General features: G+C 40.8%; 1 protein-coding gene across 46 annotated transcripts in view; it reads left to right on the top strand.

Annotated features, from left to right (window-relative positions):
- RIMS2 (regulating synaptic membrane exocytosis 2) overlaps positions 1-12,049 on the top strand; it is a 748,658-nt gene that overhangs the window by 719,121 nt on the left and 17,488 nt on the right. The gene's annotated exons all lie outside the window — the stretch shown is intronic.

The raw sequence follows: 12,049 nt of genomic DNA, 5'->3' as shown, positions 1-12,049 counted from the left end.
AAATAAAATAAACAGGTACAGTAAAATAAATACAATAAATAGGTACAGTAAAATAAATAAAATAATAATTTAAGTCCCGTGTTCAGCAGTTATCTATGTAATAGTTATTTGGCTATTCATTTGGTTGTCCATTTACTACTTCTGTCACTACATCCTGAGGTACTTGCAAACTTACGATTTTATCCTCTAGGTACACTATTTGAAAAAGAGATTTTGTTTGTCAGTCTGTCACAAGTTTGGTGAGCTCTTTGAGGTCAGAGACGATACCTTCACTTTAGTGGTACTTTCCTAAGAGCTTAGTAGGGTGCTTCACCCTCTGTAATAACTGCTGATTGATTGATTCCCACCTACTCCAAATTTAGTTTTTATCCCAGAAATCAAGAATATTTTATAAGCCCACAGTTGTGTTTTAGTAGCAAATTTGCAATCCCAGGTGATAGACTCTGAATTGGACCTACCAATAGGAACGCTAGCAATTTTTATCAAGCTAAATATTAGACGTGCTCCTTTTTAATCATTGTTCTGCCTTTGAAGGAAATTTAACACTTTAACAGCAATCTTATCCTTGTTTATAGTCCCTCCGTTAATAGAATTGCATAGCTAGAAGGGGCCTTGAAAGATGGTTGTCAATTTTTTTTCTCTTTTTTTTAATGATTGCAGAGATGGAGACCACACAGCCTCCCTCCATAGCCTGGCCAATTGTTTCAGGACCTTAAGAGTGAAGAAGTTCCTATTTATGACTAACTTAACTTTCCCCTGTTGTAATTAAGGCCCATTTCTTCTTGTTTGGAGCTTTCAGACACAGAGGACCCCTGGTTGGTATTCTCTTAAAAGCCTTTCATCACTTAAAGTGTATTATTACGTCTTTTGGCTATAATAACCCAACTCCTCTAACATTTTCTTCCAGGATCTATATGCTGTCCTTACAATTATTTTTGTTACCTGTCTGTGGATTTTTTTTTCTAGGTTTCTCCACAAAGTGACCCAACAGACTGACCAATGCAGAGTCTTGCATAAGAATTTCTTTCTGGTCCAAACATGTTCTATTTGTGTTACTATATCTCAGTTACTTATTGGCTTTTAAAATAACAATAATAGTGGCATTTATTAAACACTCACTATGTGCAAAGCACTGTTCTAAGTGCTGGGGAATTTACAAGGTGATCAGGTTGTCCCACAGAGGGTTCACAGTCAATCCCCATTTTACAGATGAGGTAACTGAGGCACAGAGAAGTTAAATGACTTGCCCAAAGTCACACAGCTGACAATTGGTGGAGCTGGGATTTGAACCCCTGACCACTGACTCCAAAGCCCGTGCTCTTTCCACTGAGCCATGCTTCAGCTTCATTTTTGCTGTTCTGTATTGGTGCTAACTAAACTTTTTCCATTCTGTATTTATGTGGTTTATCCATAGATGGGCTGCCTTGTATTTGTCCCTACTGATAGCCATCCAGGTTTTGTAGAAGCCTGTTTCACTGTAGCATGATCACTGTAAATTCTGTTCTTGCCTTCCAAATGGTTAACATCTCTGTCTAATTTAGTTCATCTGCAGACCTGAAGAGCCTGCTCTTGATTCCACTGTTCAGTTAACTGCTGAAGCAATGTGGCATAATGGAAAGGGCACAGGCCTGGGAGTCAGAGGGTCTGGGTTCTAATCCCAGCTCTGCCACTTGTCTGCTGTGTGACTTTGGGCAAGTCACATAAATTCTCTATGCTTCAGGTCCCTCATCTGCAAAATGAGGAGTCAATACTTGTTCTCCTCTCTATAATACCGTGAGCCCCATGTGGGTTCTGATTACCTTCCCAGTGCTTGGTCCAGTGCTTGATGCATAGAGCTTAACAAATTTCATTATTATTGTTTAATTTTATTATTATTACGATGATTAGACTGAATGGAACTGGACTGACAACCAAGCCCTCTCACACCGTTAGCTCTCTTCCCATTTCCGTCTCCGCTGACAGCCAACTATAGGTTATTAACCTTTAGGTCTGACCCTGGGAACCAGCTAAGCATCTATTTAACAGTAATCTGGGCAAGATCACCCTTTCCTACTTTTCCAGTGAGAATATTGAATGGATGGGATAAAAAAATGATTGAAGTATAGATGGACTATATTGCTTACATTTTTTAACAAGTAAGAAGAAATTAAGAATTTCTGCCCCCATTTGCTTTCCCCCAAGCCAAGTTGGTTGCCTCATGTGGACTAGTAAAGAGTCATATCTCCCCTCTGAAGAGATCTAGACTAATAAAGAAAGTCTATTAGCTGGTTAGGGTCCTGTTTTTTTATAAATATATCTTTCACATGGAAAATTTTCATTCATTTTAGAGCAAGGGATGTTTTGTTTTCTTGAGTTCGTTTTCAGCTGAGCTCATGTAGTAAAATGGTTCTTTTTAAGTTTTGTTGCAGTATTTTTCAGAGTAATGCTGTTGGAACAGCCTAATTTAAATCCAAAGTATGAATAGATAACTTCTTTTGATGCTGGGTGTGTAGTCTTTTAAGCTAAATCTTTTGGGATTGTGATTCCAATCTTGGTTCTGTGTTCTGAGTTCTGCCAGATGTATAAAACATTGTTAGTGCTTGAGAAATGTATATGTTAAAAATAAGTCCAGTTTCACCCAGAATGGGTCAACATAAAACCCCAGAAACTGCTCTCTGTGTGCTGTGTTTGAAATCTGGGGCAGGATCTCAGCTCCATGAGTGTGGTCTGTTAGAAGACTGTACCCACTCTGTGTATGGTTCCCTCCCTTTTCACTTCCAGTTGCAGGCAGCACCACTTAAGGTGGGCTGCAGGCAGCTGGATGAGAAGCACCTGGCTCATTGGATAGAGCACTGGCCTGGGGGTCAGAAGGACATGGGTTCAAATGCTGGTCTGCCACTTGCCTGCTGTGGGACCTTGGCCAAGTCACTTAACTTTTCTGTGCCTCAGTTACCTCATCTGTAAAATGGGGATTGATTGTAAGCCCCTTGCGGGACAGGGATTGTGTCCAAACTTATGGTCTTTTATCTACCCCAGCGCTTAGTACCATGCCTGGCGTATTGTAAGCCCTTAACAGAAACCATTAAAAAAAAAGTAGTTGTATGCCTCCAACTATGCATTGACTTAGGCACTCAACAAAATAACACCCTGACTAGTCTCTCTAGGGGCATGGAACATGTCTACCAACTCTGTCATAGTGTACCCTCCCAAACATCTAGCGCAGTACTCTGCACACAGAATGTGCTCAATAAGTACAGTTGATTGATTGTGGTGCACAGGATTTTAGATACTTGGTTTCCAAATGATTTCCAAATGCGGGTACAGGGTGCCAGATCACCTAATCCCCCTTGGGTGTCTGCTGCTGGGGCAGTTCCCTCCCAACTTAGTGGGGGACCAAGAGCTGCCCTCCGCTGTTAAGGAGTCTCAGGGACTCGAGCCAGTCTAAGGGGAGGCCAAAATATTTTTGCTGTCCAGCAATTATGCCAGTGAGGCAGGGGTAAGCCGCTAGACTGATGTACTAGTCTGTCTGTCTCTCCCTCTAGACTGTAAGGTCGTTGTGAGCAGGGAACTTGTCTACCAACTCCATTTTGTTGTACTCTCCCAAGCGCTTAGTACAGTGCTTTGCACATAATTGCTCAATAATATGGTTGATTGATTTTACCAGCTTTCCTGGCTGAACCAGGAGATAGGAGGAAGGGGAAAGGAACGTAAATGGGGAAGGGTACTGATGGCTTCTGGGCAGCATTAGAAGCAAGTTCAACATACTCTTGGCAGGTTGAAATGAATTCAAACAGTAAAAGGATTTATAAAGGAAAACACTTTCGAAACATTACTAGAATTATTCATGCAAAACCAACTCATTGGCAACATGTAGGCAGGGAATGTGTTGCTGTATTGTACATTCCCAAGCGCTTTGTACAGTGCTTTGCACAGTAAGTGCCCAATAAATACAATTGAATAAATAAATGAACAACTTGATTCACAAAATGTCATGCGTTTGTATACAGAGCTTAAAAATAATGAGTACTGTAGAGAGGACACAAATTAGAGATATGTCTTTCTTTGTTACCTGGTAGTATCCTGGTATCCCCTACTGTTTCACTGTGCTTACTAGTAAAACAGTGCCTTTTTCAGGTCTAGCTAGGGACTGAAAATGTAGACCACCTGCATTCTTTCTATATGCACACTTTTCATTCATTGTTTTACTGAATAATGCCCCAATGCCAGGAGACCACCAGTTCACACTCTTCTTCTTCTTTCTTCTATGCCCTCTCAACCTTTCCCTTTCCCCTTCTTCCCTTTTGTCCCCATCAACCCATTCATCTCCTCTAGCACATAAGTCATTATCTCTACCTTTCATTCAGTCATTCATTCAGTCATAGGTATTGAGTGCTTACTGTGTGCAGAGCACTGTACTAAGTAAAGTACTTCGAAAGTACATTCAGCGATAAAGTCCTTGCCCACAATAGGCTTAAAGAGGGGGGGAGACAGACATCAAAACAAGTAAACAGGTGTCAATATAAATAAACAATATTATAGATATGTACATAAAGGGCTGTGTGGCTGGGATTGGGGAGAGTAAAGGGAGGGAGTCATGGTGATGTGGAAGGGAGGAGGAGCTGAGGAAAAGGGGGCTTAGTCTGGGAACGTAGGCCTCTTGGAAGGTGTTCCAGGCCAGAGGTAGGACATGGGCCAGAGGTCGGGGGCTAGACAGGTGAGAACGAGGCACAGTGAGAAGGTTAGCACCAGAGGAGTGGAGTTGTATAAGATGTAGAGAAGTAGAGTGGAGATGCGGGCTGGGCTGTAGAAGGAGAGAAGGGAGGTGAGGTAAGAAGGAGCAAGGTGATGGAGAGCTTTGAAGCCAATAGTGAGAAGTTTTTGCTTGATATGGAGGTTGATAGGCAACGGCTGAAGATTTTTGAGGAGGGAGGTGACATGCCCTGAATGTTTCCATAGAAAGATAATCCAGGCAGCAGAGTGAAGTATGGGCTGAAGTGGAGACAAACAGGAGTTTGGGAGTTCAGAAAGAGGCTGATGCAGTAATCCAGTTGGGATAGGATGAGTAATTTTACTAACGTAGCAGTTTGAATGGAGAGGAAAGCAGATCTTGACGATGTTGTGAAGGTGAGACTGGCAGGCTTTGGTGATGGATTGGATATGTGGGGTGAATGAGAGACTGGGTCAAGGATAGCACCAAGGTTGTGGGCTTGTGAGACAGGAAGGATGGTTGTGCCATCCACATTGTTCATGTATATTCAACTGTACACGTATCCTGATCTTTCTATCTGTAACTATGTTTTTGTTTCTCTCCCTCAGAGTGTAAGCTCCCTGTGGGCAGGGAACACGTCTGTCAGTGGTACTTGACTGCTTACTGTGTGCAGAACACTATACTAAATGCTTGTGTAAGTACACTGCAGTAGGGTTGGTAGACATGATCCCTTCCCCCATGAGCTTATAGTCTCATGCTTCTGTTTGTTATCCTTAGAAAGAGTTTAGAAAGGTGCATCACACCCAGTGGGTGCTCAATAAATAACTCCCTGTGGGCAGGGATCCTCTCTACCTGCTCTATTGTGTTGTACTCTCCTAAGTGCTTTGCACACATTAAGTGCTCAGTAAATACCATTGATTGAGTAATGGCATTGGAAGTGTGAAAGAGGCAGTCCAACAGTTAGATGGATAGAAACCATAACAACAATAACAGAAGAACCATTAGCAAGGTTATGGATTATGGCAGAAGACAGGATGTTCTGGAGAAAAATATATCCATAGAGTTGCTATGAATTGGAAACGACTCAACGACACTTGATAATAATAAGAATAATTGCTAAAGCCCTTGCTAGGTGTCAAATACCATGTTAATTACTGAGGGGTAGATTCAAGGTAATCAGATCAGACAGTGACTGTTCTATATGAAGCTCACAATCTAAGAGATAAGAAGATTAGGTATCTTCCTATTTTACAGATGAGGGAATTGAGGCCCGGAGAGGTTAAGTGACTTGCCCATGGGCACCCAGCAGGGCAGTGGCAGATCAGAATTAGAACCCTGGTCTTCTGTCCCCTTGGCTTACACTTTTTCTAATAGTCCTCACACCCCCACATCTCTAATTCCATTATTTCTACTATTCATTCATTCAGTCATAATTATTGAGCGCTTACTGCAGAGTACTGTAGTAAGTGCTTGGAAAGTACAATTTGGCAACAGAGACACCTCCTATGCAACAATGGGCTCACAGTTTAGAAGATGGGCTCACAGTCTAGAAGTACAGTCTACTACTACGATCTGTTGGCAAATTGTACTTTTCAAGTGCTTAGTACTCTGCATACAGTAAGTGCTCAATCAGTACAATTGAATGAATGAATGAATTAAAGTAGTCATTCATTCAGTCAGTCAGTCATATTTATTGAGCGCTAGTCGTCTTGGGACACTAAGCAAATCAGTGTCACAAAAGAGTTTGGAGTGTGAAGCGTGTTCTTTTTAAATCCAGTGCTTCATACCATTTGATCCTGGTATGGAGTGTTGTTTTTATATTTATATGTCTATCTTTCTTTTACCTCCTTTCAATCTTTTGTTCACCTCTAGATTATTGATAGCAAACAGAATTATTAAGGAAACAGGATTAAATATTAGCTGTTGTTAAACATTTGGTTGCAGTAGCCTAAAGTGATGTCATAAACTCGGCAGAAATCATTTTTATTTTTTTGCAACTTCCACAGCATATCCAAGTAAATAATTCTAATGCTATTTATTCTGATATATTCAGGATTTACTGTTCTGATATGGAAATTGTCTGATATTTTTAAGGTACATAGTTATGACCTTTTACCAGATAAAACCAAAATAAAGAGCAATGGAAAATGACAACTGTTCTCTTTGGAAAGAGAATGAAGTTTATAGTTTGTAACCAGACAGATGACTCTCTGCCAGCAACTCATAGTTTTGTAGCTCTCGGTTTCATCAACGATTTGGGTTCCTGTCTTAATGATTCGATTCCAGTTAAGCTCTGAAGTAATTTTGGAGTCAGCTGTCAAGTTCTATTAATTTTAATTATATAAAATTGTAGACACTAGAACAGTAAAAATGAAACTGTCAGGTTTTGCCCTTCATTTTTCAGGCTATTTAAAGTATTTCCATAGCTTATATTTGTGTTCATCTAGCTATTGATGAAAGCATGAATAGTCTTGATGCTTTTCCTTCATGGGATTCTACATTCACATGACTGGTCAAAGTTGTTCAAGTAAGTTAATAGTTCACTCACCACAGAGTCCTGGATAAGAAATGAATTTGGGCCCGAGAATGCATATGCCGACATAGTCTCAAATGGCAAATATAGGGCCAGTCTTCATTCTCCTATTGCTGGCATGGCCTAGTGGATAGAACATGGTCCTGAGAGTCAGAAGCATCTGGTTTCTAATCTGGATTCGTCACTTGTCTGCCATGTGACCTTGGGCAAGTCACTTCACTTCTCTGTGCCTCAGTTACCTCATCTGTGTGGAGATTAAGATTGTGAGCCCCATTTGAGACAGGGATTGTGTTTTACCCAGTTACCTTGTATCTACTCAAGCACCTGGCACATAGTAAGTGCTAAATAAATGCCACAATTATTATTATTATTATTATCAAATGCCATTATTATTATTATTTTTGTTGTTGCTGCTGTTGCTTTTGTTATATTGTGATTCCGATTTTCCTACCACTGAAAAGGTCTTGTGGCCAGGGAACATGTGTACCAATTCTATTGCATTGTTTTTTTCCAAGCACTTAGTAGACTGCTCTGCATACTGTAAGCACTGGGTAAATACCATTGATTGCGATTCTTGTGATGCAGAGTTTATTCTTTTTGTAACACAGGAGTTAAATTTCAGTGTGCTTGGGAATGGTGCCACATTAGGATTTTGCTCTTTGTGGTGATGAGTCCTTTCAAAGGAACCGTGCTCCTCTGTGGGCAAGGAATGTTTCTGCCAACTCTGTTCAGTTGTACTCTCCCAAGCACCTAATACAGAGCTCTGCATACAGTGAGCATTCAGTAACTGTCAGGAGCTTGGATGCCCATTCATTCCTGGGGTTCCCCATTAGAGGTATGTGGTTCCACTGTCAAAACTCTCTTTGGGAATGCTTCTCTTCTCTTATATCTCTTTCTTCATTTGAGAGTAGCAGTAATTTCACAAAATCAATGCTTTTAATAGTCCTACTGGAGAATTGGCTGTGATGTTCTTGAAATTATGCTGTCGTTGCTAAAGTAAGGTAAAGTACTTCAGGAAAGGGTTATTTGTACACGAAGTTGTTAAGCTCTACACTTTAGAAAAATCTTCTATTAACAATGTTAATGTATTTCCATTAGGGTTTTTTTTATGCCTTTTGTTATTGACGGACTAAGCTCATTGTGAGGAGGGAACATCTACCAAATCTGTTATGTTGTACTCCCTCAAGCACTTAGTACAGTGCTTCACACTCAGTAAATATGATTGCCATAAAGTATATTATTAATGATTACAAATTGTTAAAAAAAAATCTGTAAATTTGCCTTAAGGTTCCTAACCTCACTGTGCTTCAAACTGGAGAACTGGACGAAAAGGCAGTTGATCTCTAATGTGGGGAAAGGTTGAGAAGGTGGAAAAATCAGTACTTGGTACTCCTAACGAATGGGGGTCGGAGGTAGGGGGCAGGATTTTGCTGACACTAGAAAGCATGGTGGAATTAGCTCTTAGAAGACCTTTACAAGCCACATGCCAGCTTGTTAAATAAGTTAATGCTCAGTTGCCTCAGGTTGGAAATCACTGATCTGCCTTCTGACTTTCAGTTAATTAGTAGCATTGGATTTCAAATCCAAATGTCTGGTCTTACTTTTCTTGTCTTGACTGAAGCTTCTGCAGTGCTAATCTAAACAAGGTACTATTTTGGATATCAGCAGGATCTCTGTATTTGAATTGGTCTCCCAGGAGGTGAGCCAGGTAATATAAATGGGGCTACTGTGCAGAGCTTTCAGTTAGTTCCTAGTTTGGGGTGTCGAAGTAAAGTCCAGGTTTTAGGGTTCGAGACCCAAGTTCCTTAAGCAGTTCTCTCCCCCTGCCCACATTGTGACATTTTACATTACTGAAACAGTTTTTTTTAGACCATTTGATATGTGATCTCCACTTTTAGAATTGTCAGTTGCGTTCAAGGCATATATAAACCTTTAGAGAAAATGTAGAGCTCATCTTTGAAATTAGTCGTGGGCCCCAAAAGACTGAAAAGTATCGCTTTATCCAGCATGGCCTAGTGGATTGAACACAGTCCTGGTAGTCAGGGGGACTTGGGTTCTAATTCTGGCTCCGCCACTTGTCTGCGATCTTGGGATACTCACGTCTCTTCTCTGTGCCTCAGTTAGCTCATCTGTAAAGTGGAGATTGACTGTGAGCTTCATGTGGGACAAAGACTGTGTCCAACCTGATTATCGTGTATCTACCCCCATGCTTAGTACAGTGCCTGGTACATAGCAAGCGCTTAACAAATAGCATAAAAAACAACAAAAAAAAGACTGTTGCTGATGCACCAACTGATAATGGTATTGTTGACACGCAAATGCAAAGCTCATTTCTGTGAAACACACGTCTCTCAAAAACCTCCAATGGATGCGCGTCTCCCTCTGCATCAAGAAAAACTCATCAGCATTGGCCTGGAGGATTGCTTCCAGCTCTTCCCATCTTACCAATCAGCTCTCTTCACCGGCTGTTCTTCTGTTAACCTTCGTTTCACCTAAACCAACCTTCTAAATGGACCTCGGTCTCGATTCTTCCATCTCCAACTTCTCTGGCTTATGCTGTTTCCTCAGCCTGGAACTTCTTTTGCACCACAACCCCTAACTATGCCACACCACAGCTCTCCCCATTTTCAAAACCCTCTTAAAATCCAGCCTTCTCCAAGAAGCCTTCAATGATTAATTCACACCCCCACAGGTGCCTCAACCCACCACAACCCTCAATATTTATGTATTTGACTCTTATGCTTTTGTATATATACATAGATCTTTATTTGAAAATTCAGTTATCTGTTCAGGTATTTGTACACCTTTCCAAAAGCTGTTCCTGGCACTACTGTATATTCCATTCAAGTATTTATTCAGCTGTTTCATCAGACATTTGAAATGCCTATTATATACTGGTTTTTCTTCCTGCCACTATTTGTAAATAATTTTGCTCTGCCTGTGTTCTGTCATAGATTGTAAGCACTTTGGGGGCAAGAAATTTGTGTCTTGTTTTAGGTGGTGTCTGCCAACTGCCTAATAACGGTGTTTTGCATTCAGTAGGCACATGAATACTTTTTAAGTCAAGCTTCCCTTCAAACTGAAGGCTTTCAGAGAAATAGTTGTAATGCCTACACTTTCATGTATCTAAAAACAGAACCTACCCCACCCATCCTATCTACCTGTTTGAGTATATTTAACCCAACTAGTAAGGTCCCTCCAGACTGTAAACTCATAGTGGATAGGGCACGGGCCTGAGAGTCAGAAGTCATGGGTTTTAATCCTGGCTCCACTACTTGTCTGCTGTGCAACCTTGGGCAAGTCACTTCACTTCTCTGAGCCTCAGTTACCTCTTCTGTAAAATAGGGATTGAGAGTGTGAGCCCCACATGGGACAGAGACTGTGTCTAACCTGATTTGCTTGTATCCACCCCCAGCACTTAGCACAGTGACAGGCACGTAGTAAGCACTTAACAAATGCCATTATTATTATTATTATTATTACGGGCAGGAAATGTGTCTACCAACTCTGTTATATTGTACTTTTCTGAATGCTTAGTACAGTGCTCTGGACACAGTAAATGCTCAATAAATAGGATTGATTGATTCTTCCACATAAGTTCTTGATCTTGAAGTTTGAGAAGCAGCATAGCCTAGTGGATAGCATGGACTGGGAAGTAAGAGGGATCTGGGTTCTAATTCATTCAATCGTATTTATTGAACGCTTACTGTGTGCTAATCCCATCTCTGTCACTTGTCTGCTCTCTGACTTTGGGCAAGTCACTTCTCTGTGCCTCTGTTACCATATCTGTAAAATGGGGGTTAAGACTGTGAGTCTTAGGTGGAATATTAACTGTGTCAAACCTGATTGTCTTGTATCTATCCCAGTGCTTAGAACAGGGCTTGACACATAGTAAGCACTTAATAAATACCATTAAAAAAAAAAGTTTGAGGGCCGAGGCTAGTCTGCCATTCCTGACGAGGGGACTGTAGCTTCATCATACCGTAGTAGCCACACTAAATACTAAATAGTAACACAGGAGTATCAGCCTTGGGGCCCTGGTTCATAGCCTGTCTGGTAGCATTCACATCATCATTTGTTGAGAGCCTTCCTTTTGCAAAGCACTGAATTAAAATGCTGGAGAAGGGCATAGCAGGTAAAATTCAGAAGCCCTCAGGAGCTCCATCTCTAAAGCACATAATAAAAATTCAGTAGTTCCACAATCCATCAGCCGAGGATAATTAGCACTGGTGAATGACAAGAATAAAAACAAAATGACCAGGCAGGGAAAATGTGCAGGCCTTAGGGCCCTCTTCATAGTTACAAGCTTTGTTAATGTTTTTTAGAAATGTTTTTTCGTTTTCTTTCTAAATGACCTGAAGTTCGACTCACTTCTCCCTCCTCCAACTACCTTTCTTAAGCATTTCTTTGCTCAGAAGTTCAACCCTCTAAAGTATGGGGAGCAAAAGGTTAAAAAACAGCCGAAACCCTAATTGAGCAAGACTGCCAATTTTACCACCGGCTTTAGACCATGAAGAGTTTTGATGAGTATGAAGTTCAGGGAGCAGGATTTATGGGGGGCATAACTTAATAACAACAATTGTGGTATTTGTTAAGCATTTACTATGTGTTTAGCACTGTATTGAACCCCAGTGTACAGACAACATTTGCAGAAGAGACAAGGACTGTGTCCAACTCCATGTGTTTGCATCCACCCCAGTGCATAGTCCAGTGTCTGACACATAGTAAGTGCTTAACAAATAGCATTGTTATCATTATTATTATGCTCTATGGCATCTTCACTTTATCAGCCTTAAAAGGTGTTGTTTTCTCCTCTGGAGCTCTTGAGA

This window comes from Tachyglossus aculeatus, chromosome 4, assembly GCF_015852505.1.
Source record: "Tachyglossus aculeatus isolate mTacAcu1 chromosome 4, mTacAcu1.pri, whole genome shotgun sequence".
NCBI classification, from domain to species: domain Eukaryota; kingdom Metazoa; phylum Chordata; class Mammalia; order Monotremata; family Tachyglossidae; genus Tachyglossus; species Tachyglossus aculeatus.
Note: the sequence above shows the minus strand (reverse complement) of the source record. Positions and strands in the feature narration are given on the sequence as shown.